The sequence below is a fragment of the Gopherus flavomarginatus genome, chromosome 6 (genome assembly GCF_025201925.1).
Source record: "Gopherus flavomarginatus isolate rGopFla2 chromosome 6, rGopFla2.mat.asm, whole genome shotgun sequence".
In the NCBI taxonomy this organism is placed as follows: domain Eukaryota; kingdom Metazoa; phylum Chordata; order Testudines; family Testudinidae; genus Gopherus; species Gopherus flavomarginatus.
Window position 1 is genome coordinate 19,243,297 of NC_066622.1, and position 12,802 is coordinate 19,256,098.

The 12,802-nt window shown below is 44.6% G+C and overlaps 1 protein-coding gene across 1 annotated transcript in view; it reads right to left on the bottom strand.

The window, feature by feature from the left end:
- PLXND1 (plexin D1) overlaps positions 1–12,802 on the bottom strand; it is a 131,315-nt gene that overhangs the window by 95,113 nt on the left and 23,400 nt on the right. The gene's annotated exons all lie outside the window — the stretch shown is intronic.

A 12,802-nucleotide genomic window follows, 5' to 3' on the forward strand; every position in this document is an offset into this window, starting at 1 on the left:
TGACCACTGCACAGGCTCAAGAAAGAGAGCTTTGCGCTATAGGGCTTCATAGGAGCTGAGGGAAGAGAATCCTTCTGCCCCTAATGCAGGGCACCAACAGAGTCGCTTGGAGATTGTCACTACAGCTTCAGGTCTCCACAAGTGCCTAAGGCCTCTGCATTCCCTACATCCACTTGCCAGAGCCTTATTCCTGAACCTACTATGCAATCCCCTGTGGCAATAATGTGGAGAGAGCCCCATGGTACTCAAGAGAGCAGAGTTGCCTGTCCAGCCTCTGCATGATTGCGATGTTAGTTCCACGGCCTTTGAGACCTCTCACATCCCTCCTGCAGCTCACAGGATTTGTTCCTGAGGGTATGTTTACACTACAATATAAGCCCAGGGTTAGCAGAACTCAAGTTACCAGACCCAAGGTTTGTTAATTTAGGGTGTGAGCATCTATATTCATTTGTAACTCCAGGTTAGGCATTGTTGAACCCTGGGGTTTGCCATTGTGGAATGCATTGAATCATTCAGACCTGAAGACAGCTGGCAAGCAATTGCAATTCTCTCTCTTTTTCTTTAAAATGAAAGGGTAGCCATGATTGTTTTTAAACAGAGTGACCCTGAATAGCATTTTCAGATGAGCAAACTTTGCTGAGACTGAGGGCTGTAAACTCAGGGCCCAATCCTGCTCCTACTGAAGTCAAGGGCAAAGTTTACACCAATTTTAATAGGCTGGATTCTGATACCCCTAATAATGTTTAATAGTACATCACTCCATGAATGGCCCATTGACTATCTTTGGAGTAAGGTGCTGCTCATTGTCAGTACGGGTGTCAGAAGCTGGATTGGGCCCAAGGCTACAGTGGCACAGACAGGCCGCAGGATACAGGAATGACAAAATTAGATCAGAGCAGAGGGAGTGAAGATTTTAAATCTTAAGGGTTCCTGGTAGCCCTATGGCAGCCCAAGGGGATATTAGAGCCCCGGGCAAGGAATTTTCTAGCATCCTCCTTCGTCTGAGTCCAGAGAGAACAGGCAGCTGACAATAGTTAGATTGAAAAATACTTTTACAAAAAATTAACTTCCCTTGCACTCTGTCTGCAAAGCTTGTTATCCTCTATGATCTTTATAGATCCTCTTTGTTTTGCTGTCCCACAGGCCAGAGAGACTTGCTGCTTTAAACTGTGTGTGTGGGAAATCCATCCACGTAGTTTAAGAGTCTTACACAACTCAGCTACTTCTCATCAACCCCCACATGCTGCCTGGCTGGGGTGGCTGCCTAACCACAACATGGCAAAAAGCCCTGCAAGGAGAGGAATCAGCTTTGGAACTTCTTGGCTCAGGGATACTGAGTGGGGAGGAGGGGGTGGCTGGCAATGAAGCAGTGCTGAAGGAGCACGTAATGAACTGGAGCACAGGCTGGGTCACAGAGGGATCTGAGACAATCCAGGTCAGAGACTGGGTTCCTTGTCACTGATGGATCCCCATTGCTCTCTATCCCTCTGAATGGCTCCAGGCAATATGATTTTATGGCTAGAATGAGGTTTGGGGACAGGGTGCATGGGCTGGTTAGTGGCAGAGGGAGAGACTGCACAGGCGCCGACTTCCCCTCTTTCACATGGGTGCTTGATCCCCGCTCTGCCCCTGGCCCCGCCCCACGCCTTCCATGAGGCCCTGCCCCTGTCCCACCTCTTCCCCGCCCCCATTCCAACTCCTTCCCCAAAGTCCCCACCCCAGCTCCGCCCCCTCCCTGCCAATATTTCAATTCCTTCCCCAAATCCCCACCCCTGTCTATTCCCCATCTCTTCCCCTGAGCGTGCCATGTTCCTGCTCCTCCCCGCATCCCAGAGTGTGCTGACAGTGCCAAACAGCTGTTTGGTGGCAGCTGGGTGGGAAACACTGGGAGGTAGGCAGAGGAGGTGGGGCGGGGTGGGAGAGGGGAGCTTGGCTGCTGGTGGGTGCAGAGTACCCACTAATTTTTCCCCATGGGTGCTCCAGCCCCAGTGCACCCATGGAGTCAGCACCTACGTGGTGAGGCAGGTGGATCTGCTCCAGGGACCCTGGGGAGAACACACAGGAGCTGCTACATCCTCTCAAAGGGCACAAAGCATGCCCCTGCCTCCTGTGCTGACAGCACAGGTGTGTACAGTTGCAGAAAGGGACGGCCAGGCCACTAGCCATGCTTCTTGACCCTCAGCCACGTCCCGTCTGGGGCATGGATTGCCTCACGCTGCCTTGCCTGCCATCCCCAGTGCTCAGGTACTCCAAGAACTAACTACCCCTTGCAAGCGGAATATTGCCAGACCCAAGCATTCCAAAACTATAAGTCAATCTCTAAAAAAATCATGAGACTGACTTAGAAATAATAAATTTGGGTCATTATATTTACCTCCTGGTTCAAAAGCCTTTGTGGATTAATGTTTTTAACTTTTTCTCCACAACCACAATGGGTAGAAACTTTCAATTAAAAAAAAAAGTAGCTATGATTCACCCAACATAGCATGACTCCAGGAGCTGGGGCTTTCAGTAAAACCAGAAATAACACAAGAGTTGGCAACACTTCATGGGTTTGCAAAGGATTGGAAAACGACTCCCCTGCACTTTCCCTCTGCCATTGTGCACGTGGACATGAGCAGCCACAATGCAGTCCTTCCTGATGCCCAAAACAATGCTGGGGTGGGGTGGCCAGCACCATACACAGAGTTTGATAATTGGAAAGCGGTGAGTCAGTGACGTGAGTGCACTGCCCACCACAGCTAGCCTAAGGCAGGGGGGAATTCCACCTCTTCATGACACCTTGTGAAACACAACCCTAGGGTGACCAGATGTCCCAATTTTATAGGGACAGTCCCAATTTTTGGGTCTTTTTCTTATATAGGCTCCTATTACCCCCCACTCCCTGTCCCGATTTTTCACACTTGCTGTCTGGTCACCTACACAGCCCACACTTCCCCAGCCTTGCCTAAAGCTTTGAGCTGGACATCCCTAAACCAGGAGAGACTTGCCCATGTTACAGCTTTTGCTACAAAACCTCAGCTGCCAGGATTACAAAACTTTTGGCAAGCAAGGGCCCAACACCCAAGTCTAGCATCAGGCCAACTCCCTCGAGTTCGGAGTCTGGGAATCCCCTCATTATAGCTCCATGCAGAAACCACGCTGAACTGTGGTTTCACTGACAAGGGTGGCATTTTCAATGGAGTATCACTTTGACCTTTCAAGTCTGGTTGAACCTTACACTAAAAGCAACACTCGAGTGGAGTAAAGGCCAAGGGGCTGAATCTGCAATAGGTTAAGAACAGATCTGTGCAAACCAGAGATGGACCAAAACACCCTTTTCCACAAAGACAAAAATTTGGTGGTTCAGATTAATTGGAAACTAAAACTGGGCCTGATTTTTCCTTGTTTTGCACCTTGTGTCACTGATTACAGCTGTGCAAAGTGGGTGTGGAATGCTCCCATTCTGATTTGTTAGTGCTTTACACTCAAATAACAATAAGATGAGCAAAGGCAGAGAACAATTGGCTCCATATATGGTTTTGTTTTTGCCTAAGTGGAATTTGGCCACCTGGACCCATCTGTAGAGCAAGCCAACACAGCCAAATTCCCCCAGCTTCACTAATGTTGCCCTCAGAGGCTCTTTCTCTGCCACACAGTACCAGTATTTGGAGGCCTGGCAGGGCTTGCACAGATTGCCTGATTCCTCCAACACATGTCCAAGATGTATGGCCTTTTTCTCTCTGACTCCTGAGTGATTCTCCTTACTATTTCTTCCCTGACAAGATGGATGGATTTGACAGCATTCAAATGTCACAACAGCAACGCTGTTAAAAATTTACCTGGAGACTCCCCCACAGAGGCTTTTATGCAATGCCCTGGCTGCACCTAAAGCCTTTTGAATGAATGGTATGTTTCTACAGACATTATAATGTCATCTGTGGTGTCATTTCCATTGCTCATCTTGACGCAAGAAGCCACTGAAATGCCACCTCTGCCGCTCACTGTTATGTGGCTATATATATGTCCAACCCTAACAACAGCAGGAAGGGTGTATGGGGGTGACCTCCAGCTGATACAGTAGCCTAAAAGAAGACGAAATCAAGGTCCCAATTCTGCAAGGTACTTAAGCACGTGGCTAACTTTAAGCTTGGGAAAAGTCCCACTGACTTCAATAGGGTTACTTACACATTTAAAGCTGGACACGTGTTTAACTATCTTACTGAACTGAGGCCTAAATGCAAACAACTCCTTCAGAATAATACCAGGTGGTGCTGATTTAAACAGACCAAATGCAGGGGTCTGAAGATGCCTCTCTCTTATTAGCATACTGCTTTGGGCCTAACAAACTGCAGCTCATTCAGTGCTATCTATTGGGGTCTCAAATCTGAATGGAACTCTATACACACATGAACCTCAATAGCCTGAAAGAAAAAAGCAACTTTACAAGTGCATTACACTTTGCTGCTTTGACAGGTTATTACCATTATTTTATTACGAAATCCTTAGTGCCAGTGTAAGGAGCTGCTTGTGCCACATAGCAAAAGTTGACAATCAGCCTGCTTAGGAACATTCCTGCCTGAAGAGTGTATCTTTACTGTAGATTAGTTCCTTTGGCTTTATTAACAGAAATGGGCCCAAACCAGATCCCTGGGTCTGGTTACCCCCCAACTTTGGAGGAATACAAATTCCCAATCCTGCTTTGCTTCTGGGCCCATCTCTAGATGCTAGCAGCCAAATCCTGAGCCTATCATGCTGAGTAACTAGGCTGTGTGGGCTGGGGTCTCTCTGGAGCTAGGGTTGCCAACTTTGGTTGGATGTGTTCCTGGAGGTTTCATCACATGACATAACCTTTAATTAAAGATTAATTTTTAAGTCCTGGAGACTCCCGGACAATCCTGGAGGGTTGACAACCTATGTGGAGCTAGGGAGGGAAGGAATACTCTCTCCAGGGAAGGGAGAGGCAAAAGTGCCCTCTGTGGCAGCTGCCTCAGCCCTGCAGTAACCTCTACAGCTCCTACACCCACTGCTACACAGCTGGAATCTACAGTCACAGATCTAGTGCTTCCCATGTATAGCTGTGCAGTAGGGCATAGGTAGCACAGCACCACTAGGCTGGAATGGATTCTCTAGGGACTCGGGAGCAGTCTGTTCTTTGGTCATTCCAAGTGCCAGGTCAGGAATCCTGAGCAGACGTGTCACCTGTACAGTTGGTGTCATCACTGCCATAATCTTAGGGTATGTCTACACTGTGACTGCAGCTTGTGTAGACATAATCTTGTTGGTTCAGGTACCAGAGCAGTGAATCTGCAGCAGTATTAGCTCCCGTGTGGGCTAGCCTGTGAGTAATTATCCACGGTTCGAGTCAAGTCTGTACAGCCCGCTGTTGCTTCACTGCTTCAAGACCCCAGATAGCTAGATTACAGCTAACTCAGGTATGTCAGCTCCAGCTTCTGCAGTTGCACCTCATGACTGCAGAGCAGACTCTTGCTTAGAGATACTTTTAGCAATTCTATGGCAAAGACCTGCAGTCTTGTCCATGCACATGTCACTCACAGGAGAATATTCCCTTCTTGAATAATCCAGGGAAATCTTAATTCGCTGTCCAGAGTAAAAGGTTTGCAAACATCTTCTAGCATTCATCTCCACATTGCTGTTCAAACACAAGTTTATGGCCACAAGCTACAGACTAAATTTTGTCCAAGAAAACCAACATGATACTTGGTTCTCCCTCCCCTACTGGCAGACACCATGGGTTCACTAGCTCTGTTGGTCACATCAGACAGGAAGTAACAAAGCCTGATCTGAAAAACTTTTCTGCTGGAGCATGTGCCAAAAAGGGGGTAACATATACTCAGAGTTATGGTGCAGTTTGTCAGCAACCAAGCCGAAGGGATGAAGTGCTGCAAATATGAATGATTTTGCTGAATGTATTTTGCATTTTTACACTATTACGTTCTGTTAAAAACAATCTCAGCCCAATCTCCTAAAAAGTGTTTATATTTCTCCCTGAAACTAGACAACACAATTCCCTTTTAATATGCAGAGAATATGACAAGCCATTCATTTTTCCTATTTAATAGTCCTTTCTATGTTCAGCCAAACTTTTATCAAAATATATCTCATCAGATACATATATTTGTCATAGTGATAGTAATTATCCTTAGATTTTTCATCCTCAAAGCTCTTTACAAATATTAACTACCCAGAGCTTATTACACAGAAGTGTGGTAATCCTCATTTTACAGATGGGGAAACTGAGGCACCGAGCAATTAAGTGATTTGACCAAAGTCCCAGAAGGAATCAGACACACACCTCTTCAGAGAAACAGTCCACTAATATCATAGGTATCTCTATTCTTGCAAAGATCACCCACTCCCAATTAGAAGGATTTCAGTCTTTCCTCTTGCACATTGCAGAGCAGAGTGGAAGGTCCTTTCTCTTCTGTGTCTACATCTTTGTAAATCGTAAGTTGCTGAGCTAAGATAGTTGCCAAATGGTTAATGGTAAACAGGATGTGGCCATTCTAATATAGACAGAAGTTTATTTGGATTTGCACATATCCTTCCTCCCTAAAACACCTTTCTTCAGATTACATCATCTCCTCCAAAGGGAAGCCATCAAGGACAGGAAGTGTTCCCCTCACTTGGATTCTAGGGTGGGGTCATCCCTTCTGTTTTTTAGTCTGTAAAGTGCAATACCAAGATGTACTTTAGCTTTGTTATTTTATGGTAAACTGGAAGTGTTCAAGTTCAAGTCTCAGCATGCATTGAAATATTACTTTAGCAACTTGAATCACACTCATGCAAACACTTAAGTCATGAATACAGGGATAAAAGTGATTTTAGGTACAGCATGGGCCAAATTCTACTCTCAGTTATATAAGAGTGACTAGACGGTAGGGGCCCTGAACACAGAATTTGTTTCAATATCTTCAATATTTTATCTTTTACCTATCATAACAAATCTGTGACCATTTGTATTTCATCACTGTCTCTGCTACACACCAGGGCCACTCAGACATTCACAGGAGTAGTATGGATAGAACTTGGATCCTTCAGCTCCAAAATACAGCACTCTGCTACTTGAACTAAAGGAAAATCTCCACTATCAGTTAACAGTATGGGACCTATGATACATGCCCAGCTAAGCAGCTCTGTTTCGATCCAGTTGAGGACAGAGGTATAACACACATACATTCTCTCCAGCAGGGCTTTTACAATAGGTATTTTCACTATTATTCACAAATGGTACAAATTGACTCAAGTCCTATATAAAGTCTAAGAGGAGGTTTAGTTAGATTGGCTCTTGAGTATGATCTCAAAAAGAAAGATAAAAGATGTAAAATCCTAACTCATCTAAAACTACAAGCTATTATATGTCATAAATTCAGTTCTTCTTTATCTCAGCCTTAAAATCGGCCATGAACTGAAAAATGATTTACCAGAGTTTCCATCACAGCTATTTCATCCCCAAGAGCTCTGAATGAGAAGCTAGCTTGCAGGATGTCAGCTTCGGAAGGAAGTCTGCTGGAAACAGAGGGAGGAAGAGGATTGGTAAGGCAACACTCAGGAAACCCATGAAATGTACTGATTTTTGTTTCCTGTGTTTGTGACCTTAAAAATAGTTCTTGTGCAACTTGAAATGCCGGGGTTTATGAATCAAAACCAGGCTGCATGCTTCTGCTTTAGCAAAGCTGCTTCTTCCTTTGCCTCCGAAAGCATTATAGTGGAACAGTAAGTGGACACAGTGTGTAACTCCCTCATGCATCTTATCAGAGTGGATTAAACTGCTGGCTTCTAACATGCCTGGAGTCCTGGGAAAACGACACAGCTAACATCAGATAATCCGCTCCAACTTGTTGATTTGTGGGACTTACGATCATCTTCAGAGGCTCAATATTTGGCAGTTGCCCCTACACAACCGACATTTTCAGGCCATTAATTCTGTGATAAAAGGGCCCTCACTTTATCTCTGGCCTTTCTTAATGTAAACCATTAGCTTTTATTAACGTTTAGGTATAACTCAGGAAGAGCTATGATATGCAGACAGAACATTCCAAATAATTTGGGACTCGTCTAGGGAGAACAGAGGACTATGAATTCAAGCTAAAAAATACACTCCAGGGAAATACTCTTCTTCTAGGAGTTGTAGATACTAAAGCAAAATGGGCAAAATGAGGGATACTTGTGGGCAGCATCAGCCACATTATAAAAACAAAAAACACAAGCTCTCCTCTGTTTACAGCAAACCCAGACCCAGCCACAGAGTTCTTCCCAGGACCAGTCTATTCATTATGGAGGGCTCTCAGTAAGACTAGCATTTTTTACACACAATCAAGTGTTTATCTTCTGGAGTGTTACAACCTGAGCTGTCAGAAATCAGGCTTTTAGGACGTCTGGATGAAAATGTAATCCTCAGAAGAGGACTCTACTGCTCAGGGTGCGTCTACACTACAAGCGCTATGATGGCACAGCTGGAGCGCTGTAGTGCAGACACTTGCGACCTTGATGGAAGGTTTTCTGTTGCTGTCGTAAACCCACCCCCTGGAGAGGCTGAAGCTAGGTCAATGGGAAATTCTTCCGTCAACCTAGCGGTGACTACACAGGGGGTTAGGTCATCTTAACTACATCTTTCAGTGGGATGAATTTTTCACAGCCTAAGTGAAGGGTCGACCTAAGTTTTATGTGTAGGCTATGGCAATCTAACCAGCCACTCTGATTGTAGCGCTGCAGCACAAGGAAGCATTATCAGAAAGCTGGTGTAATATCCCACCAGTTTTGGTCTGAAGACAAGTCACCATGTCCTCTCAACCATTTGATGCATTTATGATGTTGATTTCCGCTCAGGCTGAAAACCGCTGATAAAAAACTGAATTTCTTCAAGAATCGGTGAACAGAAAATAACCAACCCCCACTCTTTCACAAGAACAACAAATTTCCTCTAAAAAGACGTTAAATGGAACTTGTGCCCAGTTCACACTATTTACTAAGAATATGTCTACACTTTGAGCTGGGGCTGTGATTCCCAGCTCCAGGAGACAGACTGTATTACCTCTCATCAACCTAGCATGATTAAAATAGCCCAGCAGCGCTAGCAGCAGGAGGGGCTAGCTGCCTTAGAACTCACTTAGCATCTCGAACAGGTATGTATTTAGGGCAGCTAGCCCTTCCTGCCACTGCAGCTATGCTCTATTTTTAGCGTGCTAGTTCAATGACAGCTCGCATGAGTACGTCTCCTCGAGCTGGAAATTACACCCCAGCTGAAAGTGTAGACAAATGCTTGAATTGTAAGCTCCTTGGGCCTGGGACTGTCTTTCTGTGTTTTTGTGTGTATGTTCGTACAGCGCCTAGCACAGTTTGGTCCTGGACTATGATTGGGGTCCCTAGGTACTCCCATAATACAAATAATCAATCAATAATAAATAACTATCCACTGTCAATTCCAGCTGGATCACTTCCTCTCCATGGGTCAAGTCTCAATCATCATAGTCTTTTGTGGGGGGTAGGGGGGTGTTTGCACGCCTACCAGTGAGCCAGATCCTTGGCTGGTTTAAATCAGCATAATTCCATTGATGTCAATGGAGTTATGCCAATTTACACCAACTGAGATCTGATCCAGCATTTCAACTCAGTGTCCAAATAATAAATAAGACCGCCTATGAGAAGCTGTTACAATCATTTTAATAAACATTTGTGTTTATTTCATGCCTTTTGAAACAACTGATCTCTGCTCAAGTCTATGCTATTACTGTTCAGAGAAACATGAAACAATGCTTCTAGGATGCAAGTTTTAATACTGAAAGAGCTGTAGGGGATAGGTCAGTAGCTCTAGGGAAGCAGGAGGGAACGTAAATGAAACCGCATGAAATCTCAATTGCTGATTTCTACCCTGGTTAAAACCATTCTGCTAAGTACTGCTATAAATCCCCAAGGAAAAGACCCTCGCCAATACTCATTCTTCCCAATAAAGGGAACTGCCCTCAATTTTTATCATCTCATAGTTGTTCCAGATGGAGAACAAGGGGTTAATTCTAGTTAAACATTGATCCAAAAAAATGCCATAACATCCAATTAATGAATGGTCTAAAGCCACATTTGCTAAATTGCTGCAAAGCCGACTGCTGGAAAGTTGGCAGATTGAAAGACAGGTGGTTTAAAACCTAAAAAAAAAAAAAAAAAAAAAAAAAAAATACCCACAGTTGGATCCAGAGAAATTTTGGGAGTAGTCACTCCATGCTTCATATCCGTAATTGGTTTGTTTTAAACAGTTTTGTCTCCAGCACTTACAGCTCAATAGATTTAGGTCTGACTCTGATCTCAGGAATCTTAATGGACTTTTTAAGCCTGATTCTAATCTCATATACACAGGTTTTACACTAGTGTGTAACTCTACTGTCTTCAGCAGAGTGACTCCTGTTTAATACAGATGACAGTGAAGTCAGAATTGGGCCCGTAGCCTCCAGCATTTTGTTTCACAATGGCTTATGATGTGGAGTTTTCAACACATAAACCCAAAGCATCAAATACTGCCACATCTTTTTTAGACTGATGGGATTTATCTTATTGTGCCAGCTGTGCTTGTGCTAGAATGAATGGCCCACCTGCTTGGGAGTGTCCGGCACGCAGCTTGGCTAAGACTTGAGAAGGGAGTAGAGGTGAAATTAGAATACTTTTTTCTGCCCCATCAGTTCCAGAGGCAGCTGAGGGCTAAACCAATAAACTCATGCTGGCTGGTAATGACCCTGAATGTTGTGGGGGTAGGTAGCATAAAACCAGCTGTGCCGGTTTTAACCCCCAGGATTCCATTATGGAAAGAGAATCAACCCCTGTTGGCTGCATAAGCCAGAGTTTTGGCCATTTCTGCACAACTGGAACAGTTCAAAGAGAACAGAACAGGATCAAGGATCTGGAACAATGACCAGCTTTTCCAGGAACATCACTGGGCCTGTGAGTTTTTTCAGTGAAATTCTAGACATTTTTAATGCAGAAAACACCAGTGTCCTCAGCTGGCCACCTCTGTATGTAAAACAAACAGGGTTCCCCCCCCCCCACACACACTTCGAATAAAACCTGGACTGAGCAGAACTCCCCACTGAGAAGCAAGAGTGCCATAGTCACTCATTTAAATTGGGAGTTTCCAGACCCAAGTCAGGAGAGCTAAAGGCTCACTGAATGGATGTAATTGCTAATGAAAAATCATTAACAGATTTCCTCTGTCAGACCCTGATGACTCATCATTTTGTTTACAAATGAGCATTCACTGTACCAAAACCAGTGACATCAAGCAGAATAGAAGCATCAGTTGAAAGGGAAGAATAACCACTACATCAGTTCACCAACTCTTTCCATCTGCCATAACGGACTCATGTAATCCTGATACTGAAAACAGACCCTTCAGCTTCCATAGAGCTTCTCAAGCTTAGGATTTCTTTCTTTCTCCTCTCTTCAGTTTTCTTTTTCTGGAGAGCTTCTTCTCCACGGATAAACCCTTCTTTCCCTCTTTTGACTCACATTCATTTTAGAACAAACTCTGAAGTTCTTTCTTAACGGTTTCGATGGGAGGTTGCCTGACTAAAACTGAGGGAGGATTTCAGGATATGGACCTTAGATTTAAGTAAGCCGAGCAAACAGAGAGCAAAGTTTAGAGTGAGCAGCAGCAATCTCAGTTAGGTATTTGTAGAGGGATGCAAAACATTCTAGAGTTGAATAAGTCACCAGCAATCATTTTTTCCAATCAAAGTATTTTAGTAGTGAATGATGACTCTTTGGACAATAAAAGAGGCAAGATTGCAGAAGGCCTTTTGTGTTCAGCTCTGGAATACCCACATCTAGGGAGTAGTTTTGCCATGTATAGACTTTCAGTATTTGCTGACAAAAGAAACAATGCTTAAGAACTGTTTGTTTGAAGAATAATTAATAAAGTTGCCAAAACTAATAGGCTGTCTTTATTGCTCAGCACTCATAGCAAACCATGAGAGTGCCCCCAAAGTAATCAGGGAATGCACTGGGTGACAATGATATCTAAATTGCCTCACCAAGTGAGGAAAGATGGTCCACTGGTTAGCTGGGATTCAGGAGACCTGGGTTCAATTCCCTACTCTACCACACACTTCCTTTGTGACTCTGGGCAAGTCACTTAGCCTCTCTGTGCCTCTGTTTACCATTCATAAAATGGGGATAATGGCACTCCCTTACCTCACTAGGGTGTTATAACGATAAATACTTTAAAGACTGGGAGGTGCTCGGACACTATGGCAATGGAGGCCAGATATGTACCTTAGACAAATTGCCATGCCTTGAACTAGGATTTAGGGCCAGAACCTGCACTCATGACCAGAGCCCATCCACGCCCCTAAACCAACAAGATATCCTGGAAGCAAGATTTCTAAGTAGAGGAAAATCAAAGGCAATCTCTAAATATCTCTCATAGCCAATTTCACACCAGATTAAGCAGCAGCAACTTTGTTGACTTCAGTAACAGCAGCATCCACCCTTAGGATATGTCTACACAGCAAAGAAAAATGCATGGCTGGCCCATGCCAGCAGACTTGGGCTGCAGAGTTGTTTCACTGCTGTGTAAATTTCTGGGCTTGGGCTGGAGCCTGGGCTCTGAGACCCTGCGGGGTGGGAGGGTCCCAGAGCACGGGCTCCAACCCAAGCCCAGAAGTGTACCCAGCAATGAAACAGCCCCACTACCCCAGCTCTGCAAGCCTGAGCTGGGGGTTTTTCTTTGCTGTGTAGACAGATATACCCTAAGTGTCAGGATTTGGCACTCAGACTAACACTGGAGAACCAGGAGAATGCTTGATCACATGAGGCC